Raw genomic sequence first — 20,375 nt, 5'->3', positions numbered from 1 at the left:
GTTATTGAATATTAAAATAACTCTTTATGACGCCATAGGCAAGTAATCCAAGCGTTGACACAGTTTTTATGTAATATTTAGCAAGTGGTTTATCACACGTAACGATATGACACGTAACTTATTAATTTTATGCAATAAATAAAAGGACATGATGGATTAGTGTTAGGCTATTTATTGGAGCAAATGAAATATGCGTTAACCACGAAAGTGAACTACCCACTTGTATTCCTATTGCATAAGGTAAAAATTATTAAAAAAAGACACTACCGGCTTGCGGTTTGCAAAATATACATTTAGGTAGCGGTTACTTGTTTTTATTTGCTAGTGAAGTTCGTACATGTATAGTACCTAATTCAATATCAAGAATAAAATAAATCGTTTATATTATTTCATGTATATTATTTTATATCGAGAGAATCGTAATATTTTGTTATTGCCGTTATTAAATTAAAGTATTTAGTACAATTATTAGAACAGCTATTTGCGAAAATTAAAATAACAAGACATTATAATTGTTCTACTTTAGATACCTAGGTATATACTTATCAAACAAGTTAGTTCAACAAGTCGGCATAAACATTGAGTATTGTTTTAGTCTGGTATCATCCATCATGCCCTAGCTAAGTTCTAGCACACTAAACGCTGATGCAATCCGAGGCCGCGTCACAGTTAGGTAACAGACCTTTATCTGCTGACGGCCATGCAACTGCATTGATGACTCTAATTAGGCCAGACGCCTACTGATGGAAGGACAGATAGGTATTTAATAATAATTAATTAATATAATTATTAAGTTAAGTTCGCTGCGGGCCACGCGCCCTTCTCATGGTTTCTGCAGAATACCAGTGGCCGTGCTCCCGAGTACGTTATGGCCTCATACTGAGCAGAGACCTATTTGGTACAAAAATTTTATTATTTTTGCTCTTTAAGTTAATTTAGGTATATCATTCTATTTTTAGTATCAAATAATTATTTTTTCTTTCTTACATCTCTTACACATACAAATACATAAGTAGATTTTAAACTTGGTGTAAGAAGTTGACTAAATGGGATTAAATGGTAAGTGGTAAAGTGGACTAAATGGGAGGATGGCGCTAGTCGCCTTGTAAACATTAGCTCCGTATTGATTTTAACAAAAAACATGTAAACTTGAGTTTTTCGGTAATTAAATGCCCGTTACATAAACCTTCGACCAGAAAACCTTCGTGAAAGTGTTATCTACGCATAAATCTGCGTTGTTGTGGAGTAATTTTAAATCAAACAAGTTACGCACATAAACCGTTATCTTACCGAAAACATCACAAAAAACTACATGTGAGTGCAAAACTGCGTCCAACCTGTGACATCCATTTCAATGACTTCAAATCTGTGATTGTCAGCTATAAGGTACGTGAAAATAGTGAAATTTATAACCTCAAAGCAAGAATTAAATGAGTCATTGAACCGTTCAACGATTGCCAGCTTCCGCTACTCGCCGCTAGATGGCGCTCATTACAACGCCATACTATTAAATTTTGGCTGAGCTTTTGCGATCGTGTTTCTAAGCTTTGACTACTACTCACAAGATGGCGTTAATATGCGCGGGCTGCCGTACTGAGATACCGGATAGAAGATTTTTGAACTGCTCGATATGTCATGAGAACTATGATTTGGAATGCGCCAATGTTCCCGAAAAGCGCTTCTACAATACTATGTCAAAAGAACATTAACAATCATGGAAGTGTCATTGTTGCCGTTCGAGGGAACCTAGAACAGACAATAGCAATACGCCAATACGACCACATCATAACTATGATCCGCAGCCCTCCGCTCACATATATGAGCCCTTCCAGGATGCGCATACTTCAAGTATAGACCCAAACGTCACTCTACGGAAAAAAATACCCTGCTCCAACAATGAAAATTCAAGAGTAAGCGACGAAGACTTAACTCTTTCGCCTCTAGGAAATACACTATCACCTGCAACACCTGAAAACAAGGAAATTGTCTGCCATGTAAAAGAAGATGAACGAATTTCTCTACAGGGCTTTACATCTATATTGCAAGAAAACAATAAATACATATTATCCTCAATTCAGACTTCTTTCCGAAAAGAAATAGAAAATGCGATATCTAAAATAAAGGCTGAGTTCAGACTTAGCTTTGAAAAGATATCGTCGGATCAAACGAAACTAGAACAAGATGTAATCACCATAAATAGCGAAATAAAGCAACTAGAGGAAAAATGTTATACTCTACGATCTGAATACCAAAAACTACAGAAAGATATCCAGAATCTACAAATAAATGCAGACCAACCGACGACCCAAGTAAGCGATGTAAGCAAAGAAAAAATACTGGTATTACATGGACTTGCGGAGAATTACTGGGAGACAGATGAAGAAACAATAGAAAGAATTATTAACATCTTCTACGGCATACTCAACGTCGACTTATCAGGCTACATAGAAGAAATAACATTCATAGGCAAAAAAGGACGCAAAAGACCACTAAAAATTGAACTGATAAGCAAAAGAATGAAAAAATACATACTGGACAATTCAGCGTACATAAGGGAGGCTGGTTTTAGTGTCACTGAATACCTCAGCCCCTCAGCTTTGCAAGAAAGAAGAAAATTAAACCACGCTTTGCATATGGCGCGGCAAAGTTGCCATCATGCAATTATTAGAAACAATAAGTTAATCATAAATGGAGAAGTGACTACTATATCAGAAGACGAAGAGAAAACGAACACATATAATAGAAAAGCGTCAGAAAAGAAAACTTTGAACGATGTAGTACCGGCGCCTGGAAATACACCGTCAGCAGGCCAACCTTCCCGCCCACAAACACTGGACACAACACAACACGACCCTAAAAGAAAACGCGAACCATCTAAGAGAAACTCTACCTTTCGTGACTGATATAATAATAATGTTTCAAAATATGCAAAGTATTGGTAACAAAACTCACCTTCTTGAAGCTTTAGTAAATGAAAACTGTAATTTGAATGTATTATGTATAACTGAGTCTTGGTTATGCAAAGAAAGAATAGGTCTACTAAAAATTGAAAACTACTTTGTTTGCTCATCTTTCTGTCGAGAGGAGCACATAGGCGGCGGTGTATGTATCTTGGTAAAAAACTCTTTAGAATACCGCGATCGTCTTGATATAACTTCAATGTCTGTGGAAATGATTTTTGAAATATGTGCTATCGAATTACCCAAACAAAACTTGTTGATTATTAATTTATATTGGCCTAATTGTAAGAGAGATGTAGAAATATTTTATTCACAATTAGATAAACTCCTGAAACTTATTTCCAAAAAAGACTCCTCCAAGAATATTGTGATAGGAGGAGACTTCAATGTAGACTTTTCAACGAATAATAATGAAAAATATAGATTACTGAATTTTATGCTAGGCTATAATTTTTATCAGAAGATTGATAAACCTACTAGAATCACCCCAACAAGTTCCACATGTATCGATTTACTGTTTTTAAATTTTAATTCAAATGGTATACAAATAACCGTCAACGAATTTGGTTTCTCTGATCACCGCGGTCTATTACTTTCCTTGCCTTCTGTTATTAAAAATATAAAACAATTCTCTAAATACAAACGTATGTATAATAACGAGAACATAATCAAATTTAAACACGAGCTTGAAAAAATCAATTGGGAAAATTCACTTAACTGTATCCAAAACATAAACGAAAACTATAATAAAGGACAATGGGCAAAATGGTACCCGGCTCCAATAGATATGAGTCTAGTATAATTTGAAAGGTCTTACCAAGATGAACAACTTTTACTATGACCACCAGCCTCAGATCTGGTTGTGTACGAAGATATACATACTTTTTTGCAGAATGGTACCCGGCTCCAATAGTTATGTTTGTAGTGTCATTTGAAAGGTCTTACCAAGACGAACAACATTTATTATGGCCACCAGCCTCAGATCTGGTTGCGTTCGAAGATAAAGATACTTTTTGTGTAACCTAAGTATCATACAATATGAAGGGGGACGCGCTCGGGGCAGGGCACCGACGAGATGGTCGGACGCGGTGAGGAAGACGGTGGGCGGGAGTTTGCATCGTGCGGTCCACACAGCTTATGACCGCAGTCTGTGGAGGAACACTATCTGTGGTCGCGATCCTCATCAGTGAGGGACCGAGGAAGAAGAAGTATCATACGTGTCCATCGTATGGTACTTAGGTTATGCGAGGCAGGAAGGGTTTACTGCTCCAGCATCCTTCCTTAACTCTAGAATTATCGATGAGGATAATAATAATCGTGAAATAAATATTTTTATTTAAAGAAGTCCTACCCCCTTATTAATAAAAAGTTACACCTAGGAAGAACCTTCGATTAAAATGACATTTCCATACCAAATGACAATTTAAGCCAGAGTTCAACTAGGGTGTAACTTTTATTAATAAAGGGGTTAATGTTTTATTACTTCTTAAGGTTTTATTATGGGTTGCTAAAGCGAATAAACCCACAAGACCCAATAAGTCCACCCACAAGATGAACCGACGACCTCATAAAGGTAGCGGGAAGGCGCTGGATGCAGGCCGCCACCAACCGGCCATTGTGGAAATCATTGGGGGAGGCCTATGTTCAACTGGACGTCCTATGGCTAAAATGATCATGATGATGATGATGAAAGCGAATAAAGGGCTAATAGCTTGGGTAGTTCATCGTAGGTATAATCCTTTCCTTTTCAATGCTTCTTTTAGTTATATTAATAGATTGTAGTCATAATACATACTCGTATACATGGATGATTGTGTTATACTTTCATTATAATACTTAGTGGAATTACTGCTTTCAAAACGTGAATTAGAACTGGCCCCATAGCAGACATTTTCCTACATCTAAAGGCCTTTTAAAATATATATATGTTATGGCTATTGGAGCGGGTACCACTTTCCATACATTTGTGCCCATCATCCTTTGACAAAATTATGAAAAAATTTTTAGATAAATGCATACCCTGTAAACTGTACAAAATTAATTGTAACTCTAAAGTAAAATACCTAACAACTGGATTAAAAACTTCATGCCGTTTTAAAAGATTCTTAAGGATATTGATAGCAAAATCCAAAAACAATAATTTGAAAAATTACTTTAAAAAATACTGCAAAACATTAAAAAGGGCCGTTAACACGTCAAAGAAAATCTGTAATAAGCGTCAATTCGAAAATTCTCAAAATAAAATCAAGTGCATGTGGAAAATAATAAATATTGAAACAAATAAAAATCCACGAAAAAATAAAAATATACAACTCAAAGCCAAAAACGAAGACTTAGTTTGTGACCCCACCAAGCTAGCTAATACATTCAATTCTTTTTTTGCTGATATTGGCAGCTCACAGAAGAAATTAAATACTAAAATAAGTCCACTTTCAGTTAACACTATAGAAAACACATTCTTCTTGAGCCCAACTAATCCTAACGAAATATACACTATATTACGTAACCTAAAAAATAAAACGTCCTTTGGCATAGATGAAATACCTCCCACCTTAATAAAAGCCTGTGCTCATCTATTAACAACCCCATACACCATGTTAATAAACCAGTCCTTCTCAGAGGGTATTTTTCCGGATGCCCTGAAGATATCCATAATTAAGCCAATCTACAAAAAAGGGGACTCCAAAGATATAAATAATTACAGACCTATAGCATTGTTACCGACTTCAGCTAAGATATTTGAAACCGCTATGGTAAAGCGTTTATACACCTTTTATGAAAAATTTAATGTCCTTCACGAAAACCAACACGGTTTCAGAAAAAACCGCTCCACGACTTTGGCAATCTACAAATACGTTAGGAATGTCTTGGATGAAATAAATAGCAGAAAATATGCAGTGGGCCTCCTACTCGACATGAGTAAAGCCTACGATAGGGTTAACTATGAAATTCTTTTGGATAAACTATACCAAACAGGCATAAGAGGAATGACTCACAACTGGTTCAGATCTTATCTTAAAGATCGCTACCAATACGTAGAGATTGAAAATACAAACTACGAAACAGGGAAAATCACACACACTAGATCAGATATAGTCCCTATCACTGGCTCTATCCCACAAGGTAGCGTCTTGGGATGTTTGTTGTTTTTGATATATATAAATAATCTCCCAAATATATTAGACGACCACTGTGTAATTTTTGCTGATGACGTTTCTGTTTTAATGCCTTGCTCTAACATAACTGAACTGGAAGTTAAACTAAACTCGACATTGGACAAAATTGTAAACTGGCTTGAAGTGCATAATTTGCAACTTAACTTAAATAAAACTAAAATTATTCAATTTAAACCCTACCAAAAAACTGCATTACAAATATCATATCAGTACAAAAACACAAAATTGGAAACCGTGAACTCTGCCACCCTGTTAGGAATAGACTTGGATACCCATTTGAATTGGAAGCAGCAATATCCAAAGGCTGTCGAACAAAATGTCCTCTTTTGTATATGCACTCCAACACCTAAAGAGAGTCACCGATCTTAAGACTGCATTGACAGCATACTACGCATACGCGCACTCGAGACTGTCGTACGGTGTAATTATATGGGGAAATTCCTGCGAAGTAGAAAGAGTTTTTATACTGCAAAAGAAATGCATTAGAATTTTAACCAATATAGATCAGATGGAATCCTGTAGACCACATTTTGTCAGGCTTCAAATACTAACCCTTACGTCTATTTATATCCTCGAGTCCTGTAAATTTGTCAAAAAGCATGCTAACTTGTATTCACCGGAAAAAGGAACTAAAAGAAACAATAGAAATTTGAACAAGCTTAAAGTACCCTTCTCAAAGTTAAAATTGTTTTCATCTGGTCCCCATAGCATGCTTATAAAAATATACAACCACCTACCTAATAAATTGAAAAATTTAGAATCCTTCACGCTTTTTAATAAAAATCTAAAAATCTTCCTAATTAATAAATGTTATTATAATTTGCAAGAATTTCTAAGTGATAAATTCAATGATAGTGATGGGTAATTCGATATATTATTTTATATTTAATAATGTTGTTATAAAATTGTAATGTTGTAATTGAAATAAGTTGTAATTATACAGATCTCTAATGTTATTATTTAAATTATAATACTTATTAGATTTAATCTCATGTTGCAATACCCTAGCAGGGTCCATGTTTTGGGTCTATGTCTATATGTAAGAACTTTTATATACCAACATTGGAGCAATAAAGAATTTGTATTTGAATTTGAATTAAATACACATTAATTTTCATAACATCCTACTTTTTGTAGCTTGAAAGTAAGTCCCATTCATGTGTTGTACTAGAGAGGCTTCCCAGACTTCCCAGAACTCACAGCAATTAACAGCAATTAAGCAGCCAATTAGAAGAAATCTGATCCAAACTAATTATTTCAACACTGTCTGCTGTGTGTGTATGTATGTATTACAATTATACTGCGGTTTTCTGTACACCTTTGTTGTGCCTAAACTTAATGATTTAACGTCAATAAAGGTAAATCGCACCCTTAATAATATAGGGGCACAACTCAAAATTTTTGGTTTTTTACTTTTTGTACTAGAGAGGCATATTTTCGTCAGTTCTACAAGATGGCTTTCACAGAAATCGAAAACAATGATCAGATTAAAGAGTTCTACATTTTGTGCCCCTTCCATACTTTCATCTATCTTCCCGCTAGAAGGGCTGAATCAGAGACATGCCGATATTTGTCGAATCCGGCCCCCGCGACTGTGGTCCAATTTGGAGTTGTGCCTTTGTGTGACAAACTTTTAAGTAAGTGTTAGTGAGCTAAGTCTAATTAATTCCATATATTTCTAATAATATGTTACATTTTCATTTTTATTACATTGATAAAGTCCCGTTAATCATAGAAAATTATAAAATATAACTTTAACTTTAGTTAGGCGGACCATGGATGGGTGTTTGTAGTTAAATTTATAACTCTCCTATAAAAGTAATTTGCTTCTTGGTATTAATTTTCATACCTATTGGTTGATTAGGAGCCTATAGAATGTTTTATCGCGATGCTAAGAAATAAAGCGGTGGTTATGAAATACTTCCCGACAAATAAACTAATGATTTATAAAATAAGAGACATATCTACGTGTTAAGGCTATTAACGTTCGCTCGGGGCTCGGGTTGGCTTTTTTCTTTGTTTATTTCATGAATAAACGCACTAGTTAGCCAAAAGGTGAATTACTTTAATATGTTAGTGTTATAATTTATAATTATATTCTTTAATTTATTACGGTCACATAAATTGATGCTAATTAACCACTCAGATTCTGAGGACTGAAACGAATTTATTTTAAAATTATCTTTTCACGTATTAAGTTACTACAATTTTACTGATCAGCTATTAGACCTTGAAATTTTCAGTTTGTCTAAATTTAAGTTCTAAAGTGCTTTTTGTCTTAAAATGTGAGTTCGTAATATGTAATCTTGTGTTAACACCAGTTTTTATTAATATGTGGCAAATATTGTACACAAAAGCAAAGAAAAAAGATCACGGAGTTTGTGATAACAAACCAAGCATACTCTGGGATAAAAATTGTACAAAATAATAAATATTGGGTGTCCAATATCGTCGTAAACCTTGTGTACCTAGACTCTTTGCAATACTGAAGTCAAGCAGGACGTAAAGGGCTTCTATTTGGAGGGCCAAAGATATGTATTGAGCTTTCTAATCACTAAAATGATCAAAAGCAAAATGATGATGAGTACGGAAAAATTAAAAGCAGCTATCTTCGATGGACTGCAAATCCGTGCTCTTATAAAAGACTGTATTTGTAAACCATATAACACAAATTGAATCTGAAGCATGGCTAAGGTGCTTTAGTAGTAAAATATTTTTTGGGGAATGTTAGAACACCAGAATAGATATTCTTGTGTTCAAAATTGGTTGCTAAAATCCTTCAAAAATTACACACGCCAATTTGAGTAATAAATTGTATTTTTTACAATAGCCATTTGAACTGATTTCCACATAATGTGGGTGATTATAGTAAGGGACAAGGAGAACGGTTCCTTCCACCAGGACAGCATGATAGTGGAAAAAAGATACCAAGGTACTGGCTGTTGGACTGTAATAAGTGATTATCCTGAACAAATCCATAACAGAAAACCTTACAGAAAAAGTTTTTGTAGGTATTTTCTTTATTTGATAAAAAGCATATTTTTTATAGGGTAAGAGTCCCTATCCATCTAAGTAAAAATATTTTGAATGTATTGTATTTTCATGTCGGTTTTCTCAGAGAAATAGCTAATAGTCTTTATTTTAATCTAATTCGACATTAATACACTTATTTTTAAATATTAGAGAGCAATATTAGGGAATATGCCATATAAAACAATTCAGCCTAAGGATTAGATGGGCACAAGTACAAGTAATACCCAAAATCACAACAACAGAAATAGTAAAATAAAGGCCTAACTTTGAAATATTTTTTTAAACAATTTTTTTACATACTCATAATCAATATTTTCAAAAATGTCTCATGTCAAATTATATAACAGATACCAGTGATGAAGTATGCTTAATTTGAAAGTTGTAGCTGATAAAATAAAGATTTTAGAGCCAATTATGTAAAAAACCGCGATCCGCCGATTGGTTTTTTGGCTTTTCCCAAAAAAATGAATTTTGGAGTTGTGCCCATTCATTATTAAGGGTGCGAAATAAAAATCGTATTTTATGTGTTCAACTATTATACGGGTATATTATCTTCATTTATCTTGCCATGACACTGGGCGTCGGTCCTTATTACTCAGTATTATCCTGTTTTCGCCTCCGAGATTTATTTTACCGTGTAGTACCCCTGTACGACAAGCCAATCCGCACACAATATTCAGCGTAGTAGTAGTAAAAAACAAAAGAGCGGGCAACCCCACCCCTACCACGCTGTGGGCTCGGTGTCCGAGCGGTCTCATTCCTTTGTGCGCACGCGCAGCGACCGCACGCAGTATAAGAAAAATACTTAAGTGACGTCACCAGGACGTTTTTACCGACAAAAAACGTAATTATTTTAAGTTGTACAGTGAAGTGACAAGAATTAGACCCAACACAAGGTTGGTTGTAACAACGATTTTGTGCAAGTGCTCGTACATTTTTATTATAAGCGTTGTGACACGACGCGTGACTTTGACCCATTTTTAGCTCCAAGTTAACACGCGATGTTAACCAGTAGCCATTTTTTTGCTCCGAGGTAATGCGAGATGTTACCCAGTAGCCATTCTTTTGCTCCGAGGTAATGCGAGATGTTACCCAGTAGCCATTTTTTGCTCTAGCGAGTTAATACGAGATATTAACCAGCAACCACTTTTTAATCGGTCATTTTTTGCGGGTCATTTTTTAACCAGTAGCGTTAATACGAGATATTAACCAGCAGCCACTTTATGTTCGGTTATTTTTTAACCAGTAGCCGTTTTTGCTCTTGCGAGTTAGAACGAGATATTAATCACCGAGATAGCCAGGTATTGTAATATTATTCACTTTTACGAGTTAAGTAACTTTTTTTTTCGGCCATTTTTAAAAAAGCCGCAAAAACATAACATAATGAGCTCATACAGAAAAATGTTGCGTTTGTACGAAACTACCCACATCAAGAGCTTGCCTTCTTGGCCTTACACCTTATGAAGCATCAACCGTCTTGGAGCCTGATGGCGCCGCGGACGCACTCGCCCCAGTCGAGCCTCCGCCTGCCCTTATAACGACCGATGACCCTGTGGCCGTACACATTGTTCAATGCTACAAAGGGTAACTGAATAATTTTTGTTGTTTGGTATTTTTACCTATACATTACACCAATCGATATTGGTCTAAATAGAAAAGGATTCTCTTTCAATATGAAACAAGGTTCTGAATAAGTCTTGTGATTGCGCAAAAGCTAGTAAGAAAGAAATAAGTATCAGATCAAAATTCAAAGTGCATTTATGTAGATTCATTACTTGCTATTATAAGGTCAGAATTAAAGTTCCTAAATTAACCTTCGGCCGGTTTGTTGACCGAACCGAGTCGAAGTGGAAATAAATGTCTACTTTATGAAGTATGACAATGTCGTTTTTTCTATGCAACGACTCGTATTAACTGACATCGTGATTGTGAGTACTTATCAGTCTCACATTTTCTTGTTGGAAACCCACAAAGATCTTTCTACATTTCCGGTCGGTCGACCAATTACATCGACGATCGACAACTATAACTCATTATAATCCTCTAAAACGGGAAAAGAGGTATTTATTTAATATGACAACTAATCCAGGCTGCTGCACTGAATATATAATTTAAGCTTTAGCCGTTCGCATAACTGTGTGAATCGAGGCTTTATACAGAGGCCGTACCGACAAGCTACGCCCTGCTGTATGGTATTATGGGCTAAGTAAGACCTATCACCCGCCCGCGGCGCAACCACGCCGCCTTCCACAAGCGCAGGCGCCTTTATTTACGCCGCAGCGCCGCGCCGCCGCCGCCGCATGCCCAGCGCTGCCAGCGCAACGCGGGAAGCGCCATTAAAGACCGACCAGAACACCAAGGTAACCCGCGTCCCTAGAACACGCGAGATCTATGTACAGGTATGTGCTGGCCGCTTAAAATATTTTTATGTTAAATGCAATGTACCTAATATCCGGTTACAGAATTTATTGTACCGAGATACCTATTCGATTCCCGATTCGAACCCAGATGTTTTTTTTCATAATCATCATAACCATGCGAGTAAACATATTTAATTATAAATAACAAATAATTATACACGTCGGCGCAGAGACGTTGATATTAAGAATATTCTTAATCGCATCCGTCGACACGAGTACATTCTGAGATTACCCACCTGTTAAAAAAAAAAAAAAATGTTCCTGGATGGTTGACTTAGATAGCGTTTATATAAGATGCTAAACAAAGTTTATGTGGTTTAATCACTTCAAAAGGGATGATATTTTAACCACAATTAAACTTTTAACAAAAGATTTATTTATGGTTTAAAGAAACTTATTAATATATTTTTATTACATAAACACGATAGCCACTGAAAAGCAAATAGAATTATGGTCTTATTTTAACGCATGTTTGTTTTGTATATGAACAAACAGGCAACATTTTTGTTTGTCTCTTTGCGGCCTTTCTTTAGCCCTTAATATTTTTACAAAGTTTTTTATTTTATTTTTTAATTCATGACGTCTCACCAGCTTGTATCTATAAATAATAGATAAAATCTAAGAGCTTCCTTAAACTGTATCGGTATCGGTACATAAGATGACGTCATTTTTTCTTGTATTGGAAAAACATTATTATGTAGGTTTGTACCTACTAATCAATGTTTGATTAATGCTAATAATACTATTGATAGTCTTACAAAATAAGGCTTCATCGTCACCATTATTATCTAATTACTAAAAAAAAAAAAAAAAAGGTCAATTTTAACTCCATGTTCTGTTTTAGAATTGGTTCGTATAAATTATTTATGTATAACGTTAGAATTCTCATAAGAAGAGATGCGACATCATGAAATACATTGAATCATTTCTTATCTTGCTAAATCTTTTAGACAAGCAAAGTATCTTATTATGCGTTAAAGCGATAATAACTATGCCTTTATAAATATAACACAATAATAATTACACTGTAATCAATGTAATAGAAAATTATTGATGCATTAAAAAAGAATTCGGGCCGCTTGTAATAACAACCGGACTAGTGGACTTTGGTCAGTCGAAGAACGAACCGACCACAAAAAATAAACTATGTATTATGTAGGTACCTACCAGTACTACCACTACTTGTAACCTTTAGTTAAGGACATTTTTTAATAATACCAAAAAATAATGCGATTTTATTTTACGAATCGATGACGCTGCCACAAACTCATAATAATGAACGAGTCTTTCTTCCCTTTCTATGAAGTATAAATTGAGAATTTATTAGTATTTTTTTATTTCTTCTTTGCATGATTATAAAAATTCAATCATCACAATACTGAAGCTGACTGAATCAAGGTGTCTGAATAAAGACACGGAGTAGGAGCTTGGTTTAATATTGTCTCAGAAAATGTTAGACGCTTTGGTTTCAGTACATGACATAAACCTATTTTTTGTTTCTTGAACTTTGTTTGATATTTAGTCATAATTCATATTTTATCGTCTGGCGTAGAGATTTCTACACGATTAACATGAATTAATTCCAATTAATTCGCCTTAGAATGGCGACCTTTTTTTTTAGACGTCAATACGATTTTCACTAAAAAAAAAAATTGAATGCTGGGGCAACAGGTACATCAGTAGTACCATATTGCCCATTTAAGCTTACCTTTCCTTGGCAGTGAGTTTTGTATTTGGCAGTCGTGGATCAAACAAAACGTACCAGACTCCGGTATACACTCCGCAAATAATAAATAAATATCCTTCCTTGGACATTACACTACGCTTCTAGTCCCAAACTAAGCAAAGCTATGGGTCCTAGACAACGGATATAAACGTACTTAAATACCGTTTTTATATACATAAGTACATATTATACATAGTAACACCTAGACCCATCACAGAAATTAAATTGTATCAATTCAATTTCTGCCCGGCCGGGGATCGAACCCGGGACCTCTCGGCATAGTAGTCCGTTTCGAAACCACTACACCAAATGACTGACAAATAAATATTTTTACAATGCTCAATTACATCATTGTACCTAGTTTACTCGATTTTCTTAGCATTATCTAAAGTCGGGTGCATCCTATAATAACATTAAATAACCACCGCTTATCAATATCGTTAGTGAAATTATAATTTATTGAAATATATAATTATTTAAATAAATATTATAATATTTATGGGTCAGGTTTCAAGAATCAAAAGATTGCTATTAAAAGGTGCTATTAAATAGAAACCAAACTTTTTCCTCGCAACAGTGTTACTTGGAATCCAAATTAATACTGTTTTGGAATACTGGTCAAACTGTATCCAAATAAAGTAATAAGTTTTAATTAACCACATTATGTTTTACAACAATCAGAGTGTTAGCCTTGCAGTCACTGTGATCGATTCGGTGTTAACCACTACCGTCGTCAAGCTCAGTTCTGAGATGAAACTGGATAAATATAGGAAAGGAGTGTCGACACGAGGGTGTTCGGCCCACACAGCACGCGACACGCGGCATTATTGCCTGCGATTTGCGCCGCTGTCAACGTTGACACAATTAGCCAGTGTGCTGGATAGACAGGATGCTCTGTCAACTGTCTTGGCAACTTTTTACAATCAGTAGTCGTACTTAACAGTTAATAGAAGTACAAATAAATGTATCTAATAATACTCTATAATGAACAAAATCTTGTTGAGACCGTGATACTTGTTATTGTTATGAATAAGTGATGCAATACGATTATTAATACAAAAATATTGCTTTATTATGTATTTAGTACATTGACATTTACTCTCTTAACCATTTAACATGGACATTGATCCATGCTCTAAACATCTACACGGTAAAATAAATCTCGGAGGCGAAAACAGGATAATTATATGATCAAACGAACTTACCAAGTGAAGTTCGATCTGAATTATCCTGTTTTCGCCGAAGAGATTTAAGGTCCCTCCCAACCCGAAGATTTCTATTATCTTCTTCCCTAGAGGTAAACGTCAATGTCATCTCTTCTCTAAATATAATGAGACCGCTCGGACACCGAGCCCACAGCGTGGTAGGGGTGGGGTTGCCCGCTCTTTTGTTTTTTACTACTACTACGCTGAATATTGTGTGCGGATTGGCTTGTCGTACAGGGGTACTACACGGTAAAATAAATCTCTTCGGCGAAAACAGGATAATTCAGATCGAACTTCACTTGGTAAGTTCGTTTGATCATATAATAATAATATGCGTGTCTTTTCAATAGCATCGACATCGACACCAGTGATTCATGTCGGCCATTAATTAAATACGTTTTGTGACCACTCTGCCGGGTTCGAACTATCAACTCAGTTTATCAGACTACTCGGCGAGACATAAAATGCTATTAATAAATGTATTTCTCAATAGTTGTGCATTTTAGTTTGTTGTTTGTAAATATTTAAAATTAGATTTAGTAACGTTCAACTCACGTTGAATTATGGGTTTATAAAAGAGCCTCTGGCACTTATTTATCGCCGTTACTTCATATGAAAATATAAATGTGTTTTGAATTGTCTTTTTATCGAAACAGCGTTGTTATTTTCCGCTGTCGTCGTCTCTTTAGTCATTATCCAACATTATCCAATGCCAAATGTCTTTAAACAAAAACTTTGTTGCAAAAAAGTAGCTGGACAATAGGCACGGTCGCACGTTGAACCGTGATACCTACAAAACTTAAATTAATCTACACAATAGGTCGTATTCGTTTGGACATAATGATCAGATTGGTAGAGCTCGCAAAGTTTCTGTCATTTGGGGCCATATCTATTACTATGGAAGAATCTCTCAAAAATGTAACCTCTGTAGGTTTTATAATTTTTTCAACGATAGCGCAGAACGGTGGCAACTGGAAACTGGATTTGTACATAAATATGCGCATAATAATAGCAAAGGCTCAGGGCAGGTATTCAGGCATTCAATTATCTTTGATAGTTGGTACCTATTCGTAACTAAAGTAATCTTCGCGGCGTTGTATCACATCATTCGCAGTTGATTGCACATTTTTTAAATATTTTAAACTATTTATCTGTTTTTAACCGACCTACTTAAAGAAGACTGATATTATTAATTCTTTTTAATAACTGAATGCGCTTATTAATTAAAATTATCGAGTTTTTATTCCAAACTAGCAATTGTTTATTACATTAAGTTTTTTATGTTTGACCTTAATAAATAGGTAAACAATTACGTGATTGGATAGCTTATAAACATGAAAATTCGAAATAAAACTGTTCAATGGATGTTCGATGTCAATTAATTAGTCAGAAACGTTTCGGTAGTCTATTAGTTCTAATTAAATCTTTATTTATATTTACACTTTGCTGTCAAAGTAACATGCTCGACGTTGTAGAATTTTGTAGAGCTATTTTCGTTAGTGTTTAAAGTGTAATTAATGAACGCTATCGAATTGAATGGGTTGACTATTTTGTCATTAACCTTTGAGTCATAAAAAGGTAAATTTACTATGTTAATAGTAGTTATCAAAGTTGTTTTGCTATGATTCGAATGTGATTGTGCATGGTGAAATAGGTGAAATCCATTTCCGACCGACCGTTTTAACTATGGTGGTTCTTTCTTTTTTGGCAACAAAGCTTGTGCTTGAATTCGCCGATATGATAACATTGAGGCATGCGCGCGCCTCTCAAGCCGAATTAGAAACATCGTCGTAATTGTTATGTTATATCGTATTGTTGGCTTGGGAGTGTAACCTAATTACCATAACAGCACAAAGGCGTCATCGCTTACACAGTTCCCATACATTTACTTCCACTTTCATCGTGGGTACACTGACAATAGCTAATTCTACATTTTTATGCATACTTTGAGGGCAACATGGTTACGTAGAGTCATATCGTACTATTTTATTTGTGACTAATGACTGCTTCCGATTTGGAACCATCTTATTCTCGGCAATTAACCGTTTCCTCTTTTGTTTATCTTCATTAGTCTTAATTATAGACGGAATTTGTTTTTTGTACGTGTAGTGAGTGATCAGTTATTTTGCTATGTGTAAAACATTTTGCCTTCACCCACAAACCATAAGAGGAGTTGCAGCGAATAAGTATTGACCTTCGAGGGACTAATACAGTTGACTAATCCTAAAAGTAATGGTACACAACATCCAGTTTGTTAAAGTTATTAATTTTAACAAACCTGACTCAAAAACTTTTCGTTATTCTTTTCACTTTAGAATTTACTAGTTTTCTTCACTTTATTAGTTAATCTTTAAGTTGTGTGTCAATATAAGTTAGAGTTTTTTACATACATAGGTAATAGATAATAATGTTAGGTTATGTTGTTATAAGTACTGTAATAAAGCAAAAAGTGAGATAAGCGATAACATATTCTAAAGTATGATAATGAGTAGTGTGTTCTAGCTGATATAACAACTTGCGCATTCCTTACAATCATAGAGCCGCAATAAGAAGCAATAGCAATTTTTTCCTGTTGAAAAACCATATTTTCATGTTTTGAGAGACTTTTTACAGGTAAACAATCATATTTTAAAACTTTGTATTTAGAGTACTTTCAGATCGCATGTAGCAGAGAGTCTTAGTAAAGAAGACCAACAAAGAGCAAATTTTTGTGATTAATTGTGATTGAAAATTACAAATATTGAGCTTTTGGCAATTGAACTTTAATTTGGACCACAAGTGGCACTTATAAAAGCACGTGAGTGGTAAAAGTACAGTCAGTGTAGATAATTAAAAGTTTAGTATGGTAAAGATTAATACTAATAAACCCCATAAAAGGTTACCTTGCTCCAACAATGTACAATACTATGTAATTAGCTGCATCTTGTTAATTATTAGGTTCTTCATGTGACTCGTCATTCATACGACCCAACGGGATTATAACTAAACCATAAGCACACATTATTAGGCAGGCATTTCGCACACTTGTTTCCTAAGCCGAACGCATTGTCCTTAGGCGTTCTCACCAACGTCGGTACGTCATCTTACCGCAGCATTGGTAAATTACGGCATTGTTCAGCTTTTTGCTGACGTGTATCAGCTACAATGACACGCTGGGTTACATGCTCGCTGGGTCTGAACAATGGTACTAGTGGTGCCAACATGTAACTTTCCATTTTTAAGTGTTTATTTCTTGTTCTGAATGGCTAGAAGGTTGGTCATTCAAGAACGCGTTCATTCAGTAAGAGCCAATACCACATGACCTAGTCTTAACAACCTAACATGTTCTTATTAGAACTTAAATAAACTATTGTCTAAGCCAATCAATGCATTTCATAGAACACCTAGAATATGTTTCTTATCAAAAATAGATACTATTATGTACTTACCTATGCACAAAAATGTTTATACAGCTAACTGAAACACAGCTTATGTCCACCTAGTTATGCATCCGTCAGCTCCCTCTGCTCTAGACTAAACAAGATAAGTCATCACTTTCCACTCTACAGTGTAAGCATTCGTAGAATTGTTATTCACATAAGAGATGTGTCAGCAGAACTAAATTGTAAACACCGTACTGGACGACTGCGATCGGCCACAATATTAAATCATTATTAAATCGCCTCCAACTCGGCGAGGACGTGATCACTTAGTTTAATTAAATATAATCCTTTTTAAAAAGCTTCCACCCCGCTCCCGAAATCTGACTGGCGCAGCCGTTCGGATTTATTGCTGCAAGTTTTCCTAAAGTTTACGCGATTGGTGTCAAAATCCGCCGTTTAAATTCGTGATACTACGGGAAACTAATAAATCCGCCGAACCAAATAAATTTGTCATCGAAGTACGGGTGGAACGAGTATGCAGAGAACGGTCGGTTGGTGAGTAGAACTTTTCGCCAATCCTTCCACTCCTTATCCTCTGTGTATTTTTCATGCTTTTTAAATCGTAGGGAAATATTGCTACTCCGGGATAGAACTTCTCCCAGGGTATCGCATTTTGTGTTTTCGTCATAAAACTTTATCGTTAACACTTTTCGTTTAGATTTAAGTGAATTAAATATTGAAACAAAGTAAAGAAAATAAATTGAAATAAAGTAAATAAATTGAAATAAAGTGAAATAAAGTGAAATAAAGTGAAATAAAGTAAATAAATTGTATTGAATTAAATAAGTTCATTGTGTAAAGTAAAAATTATTAAAGTTGTTAAGTTAATTGTCTCTCGAAATTGAACAATTAAATTAAGAACCACTCTTATTTTTACTGTGTATTTTATTGTGTATTTTATTGTGTGTTTTATAGTGATTACCGTATATTTTAATTGTGAATATTGTGTAAAGTACTGTTACAAATTCTGACTGGCGCATATCAATTAAATAAATTTAAATTCAGTAAAAATGGCTTCACCACAAATCGAATCCGTACAAATCACGCCAATACCCAACGAGATGCTCAGATTAATTCCATTTTTTAATGGTGACAAAAAACATCTAAATTTGTTCCTTAAAAAATGTGAGTATGTTATATCGAGATATAGAGGTGGGGTTGAGCAAGATTTATACGTGTACCACGCTATCACTAGCCGCCTTACAGAAAATGCAGCAGCACTGTTATCAGAACAAGAAAATTTAACAAACTGGTCGGAACTTAAGGAAATTCTGACACAACATTTTGGAGACCCGCGTAGTGAGGCATGTATTAATATCGAATTAGAATCACTAAAAATCAGATCGAATGAATCGTACACAGACTTTTGCAACCGCGTGCAATCAACCAGGTCAATGCTTATATCCAAAGTAAACACCATAGCAGACGAGTCAATCCGTCACGCCAAAATCACCATATACAACAACACCGCGTTAAACGTGTTTCTCTATAATTTACCAGAAAACCTTGTGCGCATTGTGAGACTAAAGGCACCGTCCACTTTGGAAGCCGCCCTCTCGATTGTGCTCGAGGAAGTAAACTTTATGGACCAATATAACATGCGAAGCAAAATGCATTCGCAACCCAAACCTAACAATTCGTTTACGCCAACTCAACAGAAATTTTCAGGCAATCAGCCTCATTTTGTCAGCTCTAATGCTTTCAAACCGATAATTCCTCCACAATTTAAATTTGGCCTTCCGCCTAATCAAGGCTACAAACCCTTCCAGCAATATGGAAATAAACCTTTACAACAATTCGGCTATTTCAAGCCTCCGCATCAACCAGGTTTCAGGCCGCCGCAGCAGTTCGGCTACAGGCCTCCACAGCAGTTCGGATATAGACCGCCCCAGCAGTTTGGCTATAGACATCCTCCTCAGCAATTCGGTTACAAACCGCCTCAATTCGGCTATAAGCCACAGTTCGGTGCTCAGCAAGCCCAACAAGTCCAGCCGCCACGTATGCAGCTGACCGACGTGTCTATGCGTACGGCTACAAAACCAAACAACGTAAATGAAACAAACTTAAATGATCTGAACTACGATGAATCAGAACAGTCCTATTACGATCAATATTATTGTGAATACCCTATAGACGAATATAATAACATGTACAGCGAACAGTATTACCCTGATTTCGAGGAAACTCCCGAGGAAACCCAGGAAACTGAATTCCAACAGGATTTTCACGAAACAGCCTCCATCAAAGAACAGAACAGATAAACATTAATTGCGATCCGGAATTAACATTACCATATATTTACCTACCGGAACTGGATGCTCGCATGATGATCGACACTGGCAGCATGCGTTCGTTCTTCAGTCCGCGTATTGGCTATCAGTATTTCAGTAAATTCATAAAAAACGAACCATTCCAAGTTGTGAGTACACACGC

The 20,375-nt window shown here is 35.4% G+C and overlaps 1 protein-coding gene across 1 annotated transcript in view; it reads left to right on the top strand.

The window, feature by feature from the left end:
- The window catches only part of LOC135078870 (uncharacterized), a 152,160-nt gene that overhangs the window by 26,038 nt on the left and 105,747 nt on the right, over positions 1-20,375 (top strand). The gene's annotated exons all lie outside the window — the stretch shown is intronic.

This window comes from Ostrinia nubilalis, chromosome 15, assembly GCF_963855985.1.
Source record: "Ostrinia nubilalis chromosome 15, ilOstNubi1.1, whole genome shotgun sequence".
In the NCBI taxonomy this organism is placed as follows: domain Eukaryota; kingdom Metazoa; phylum Arthropoda; class Insecta; order Lepidoptera; family Crambidae; genus Ostrinia; species Ostrinia nubilalis.
Note: the sequence above shows the minus strand (reverse complement) of the source record. Positions and strands in the feature narration are given on the sequence as shown.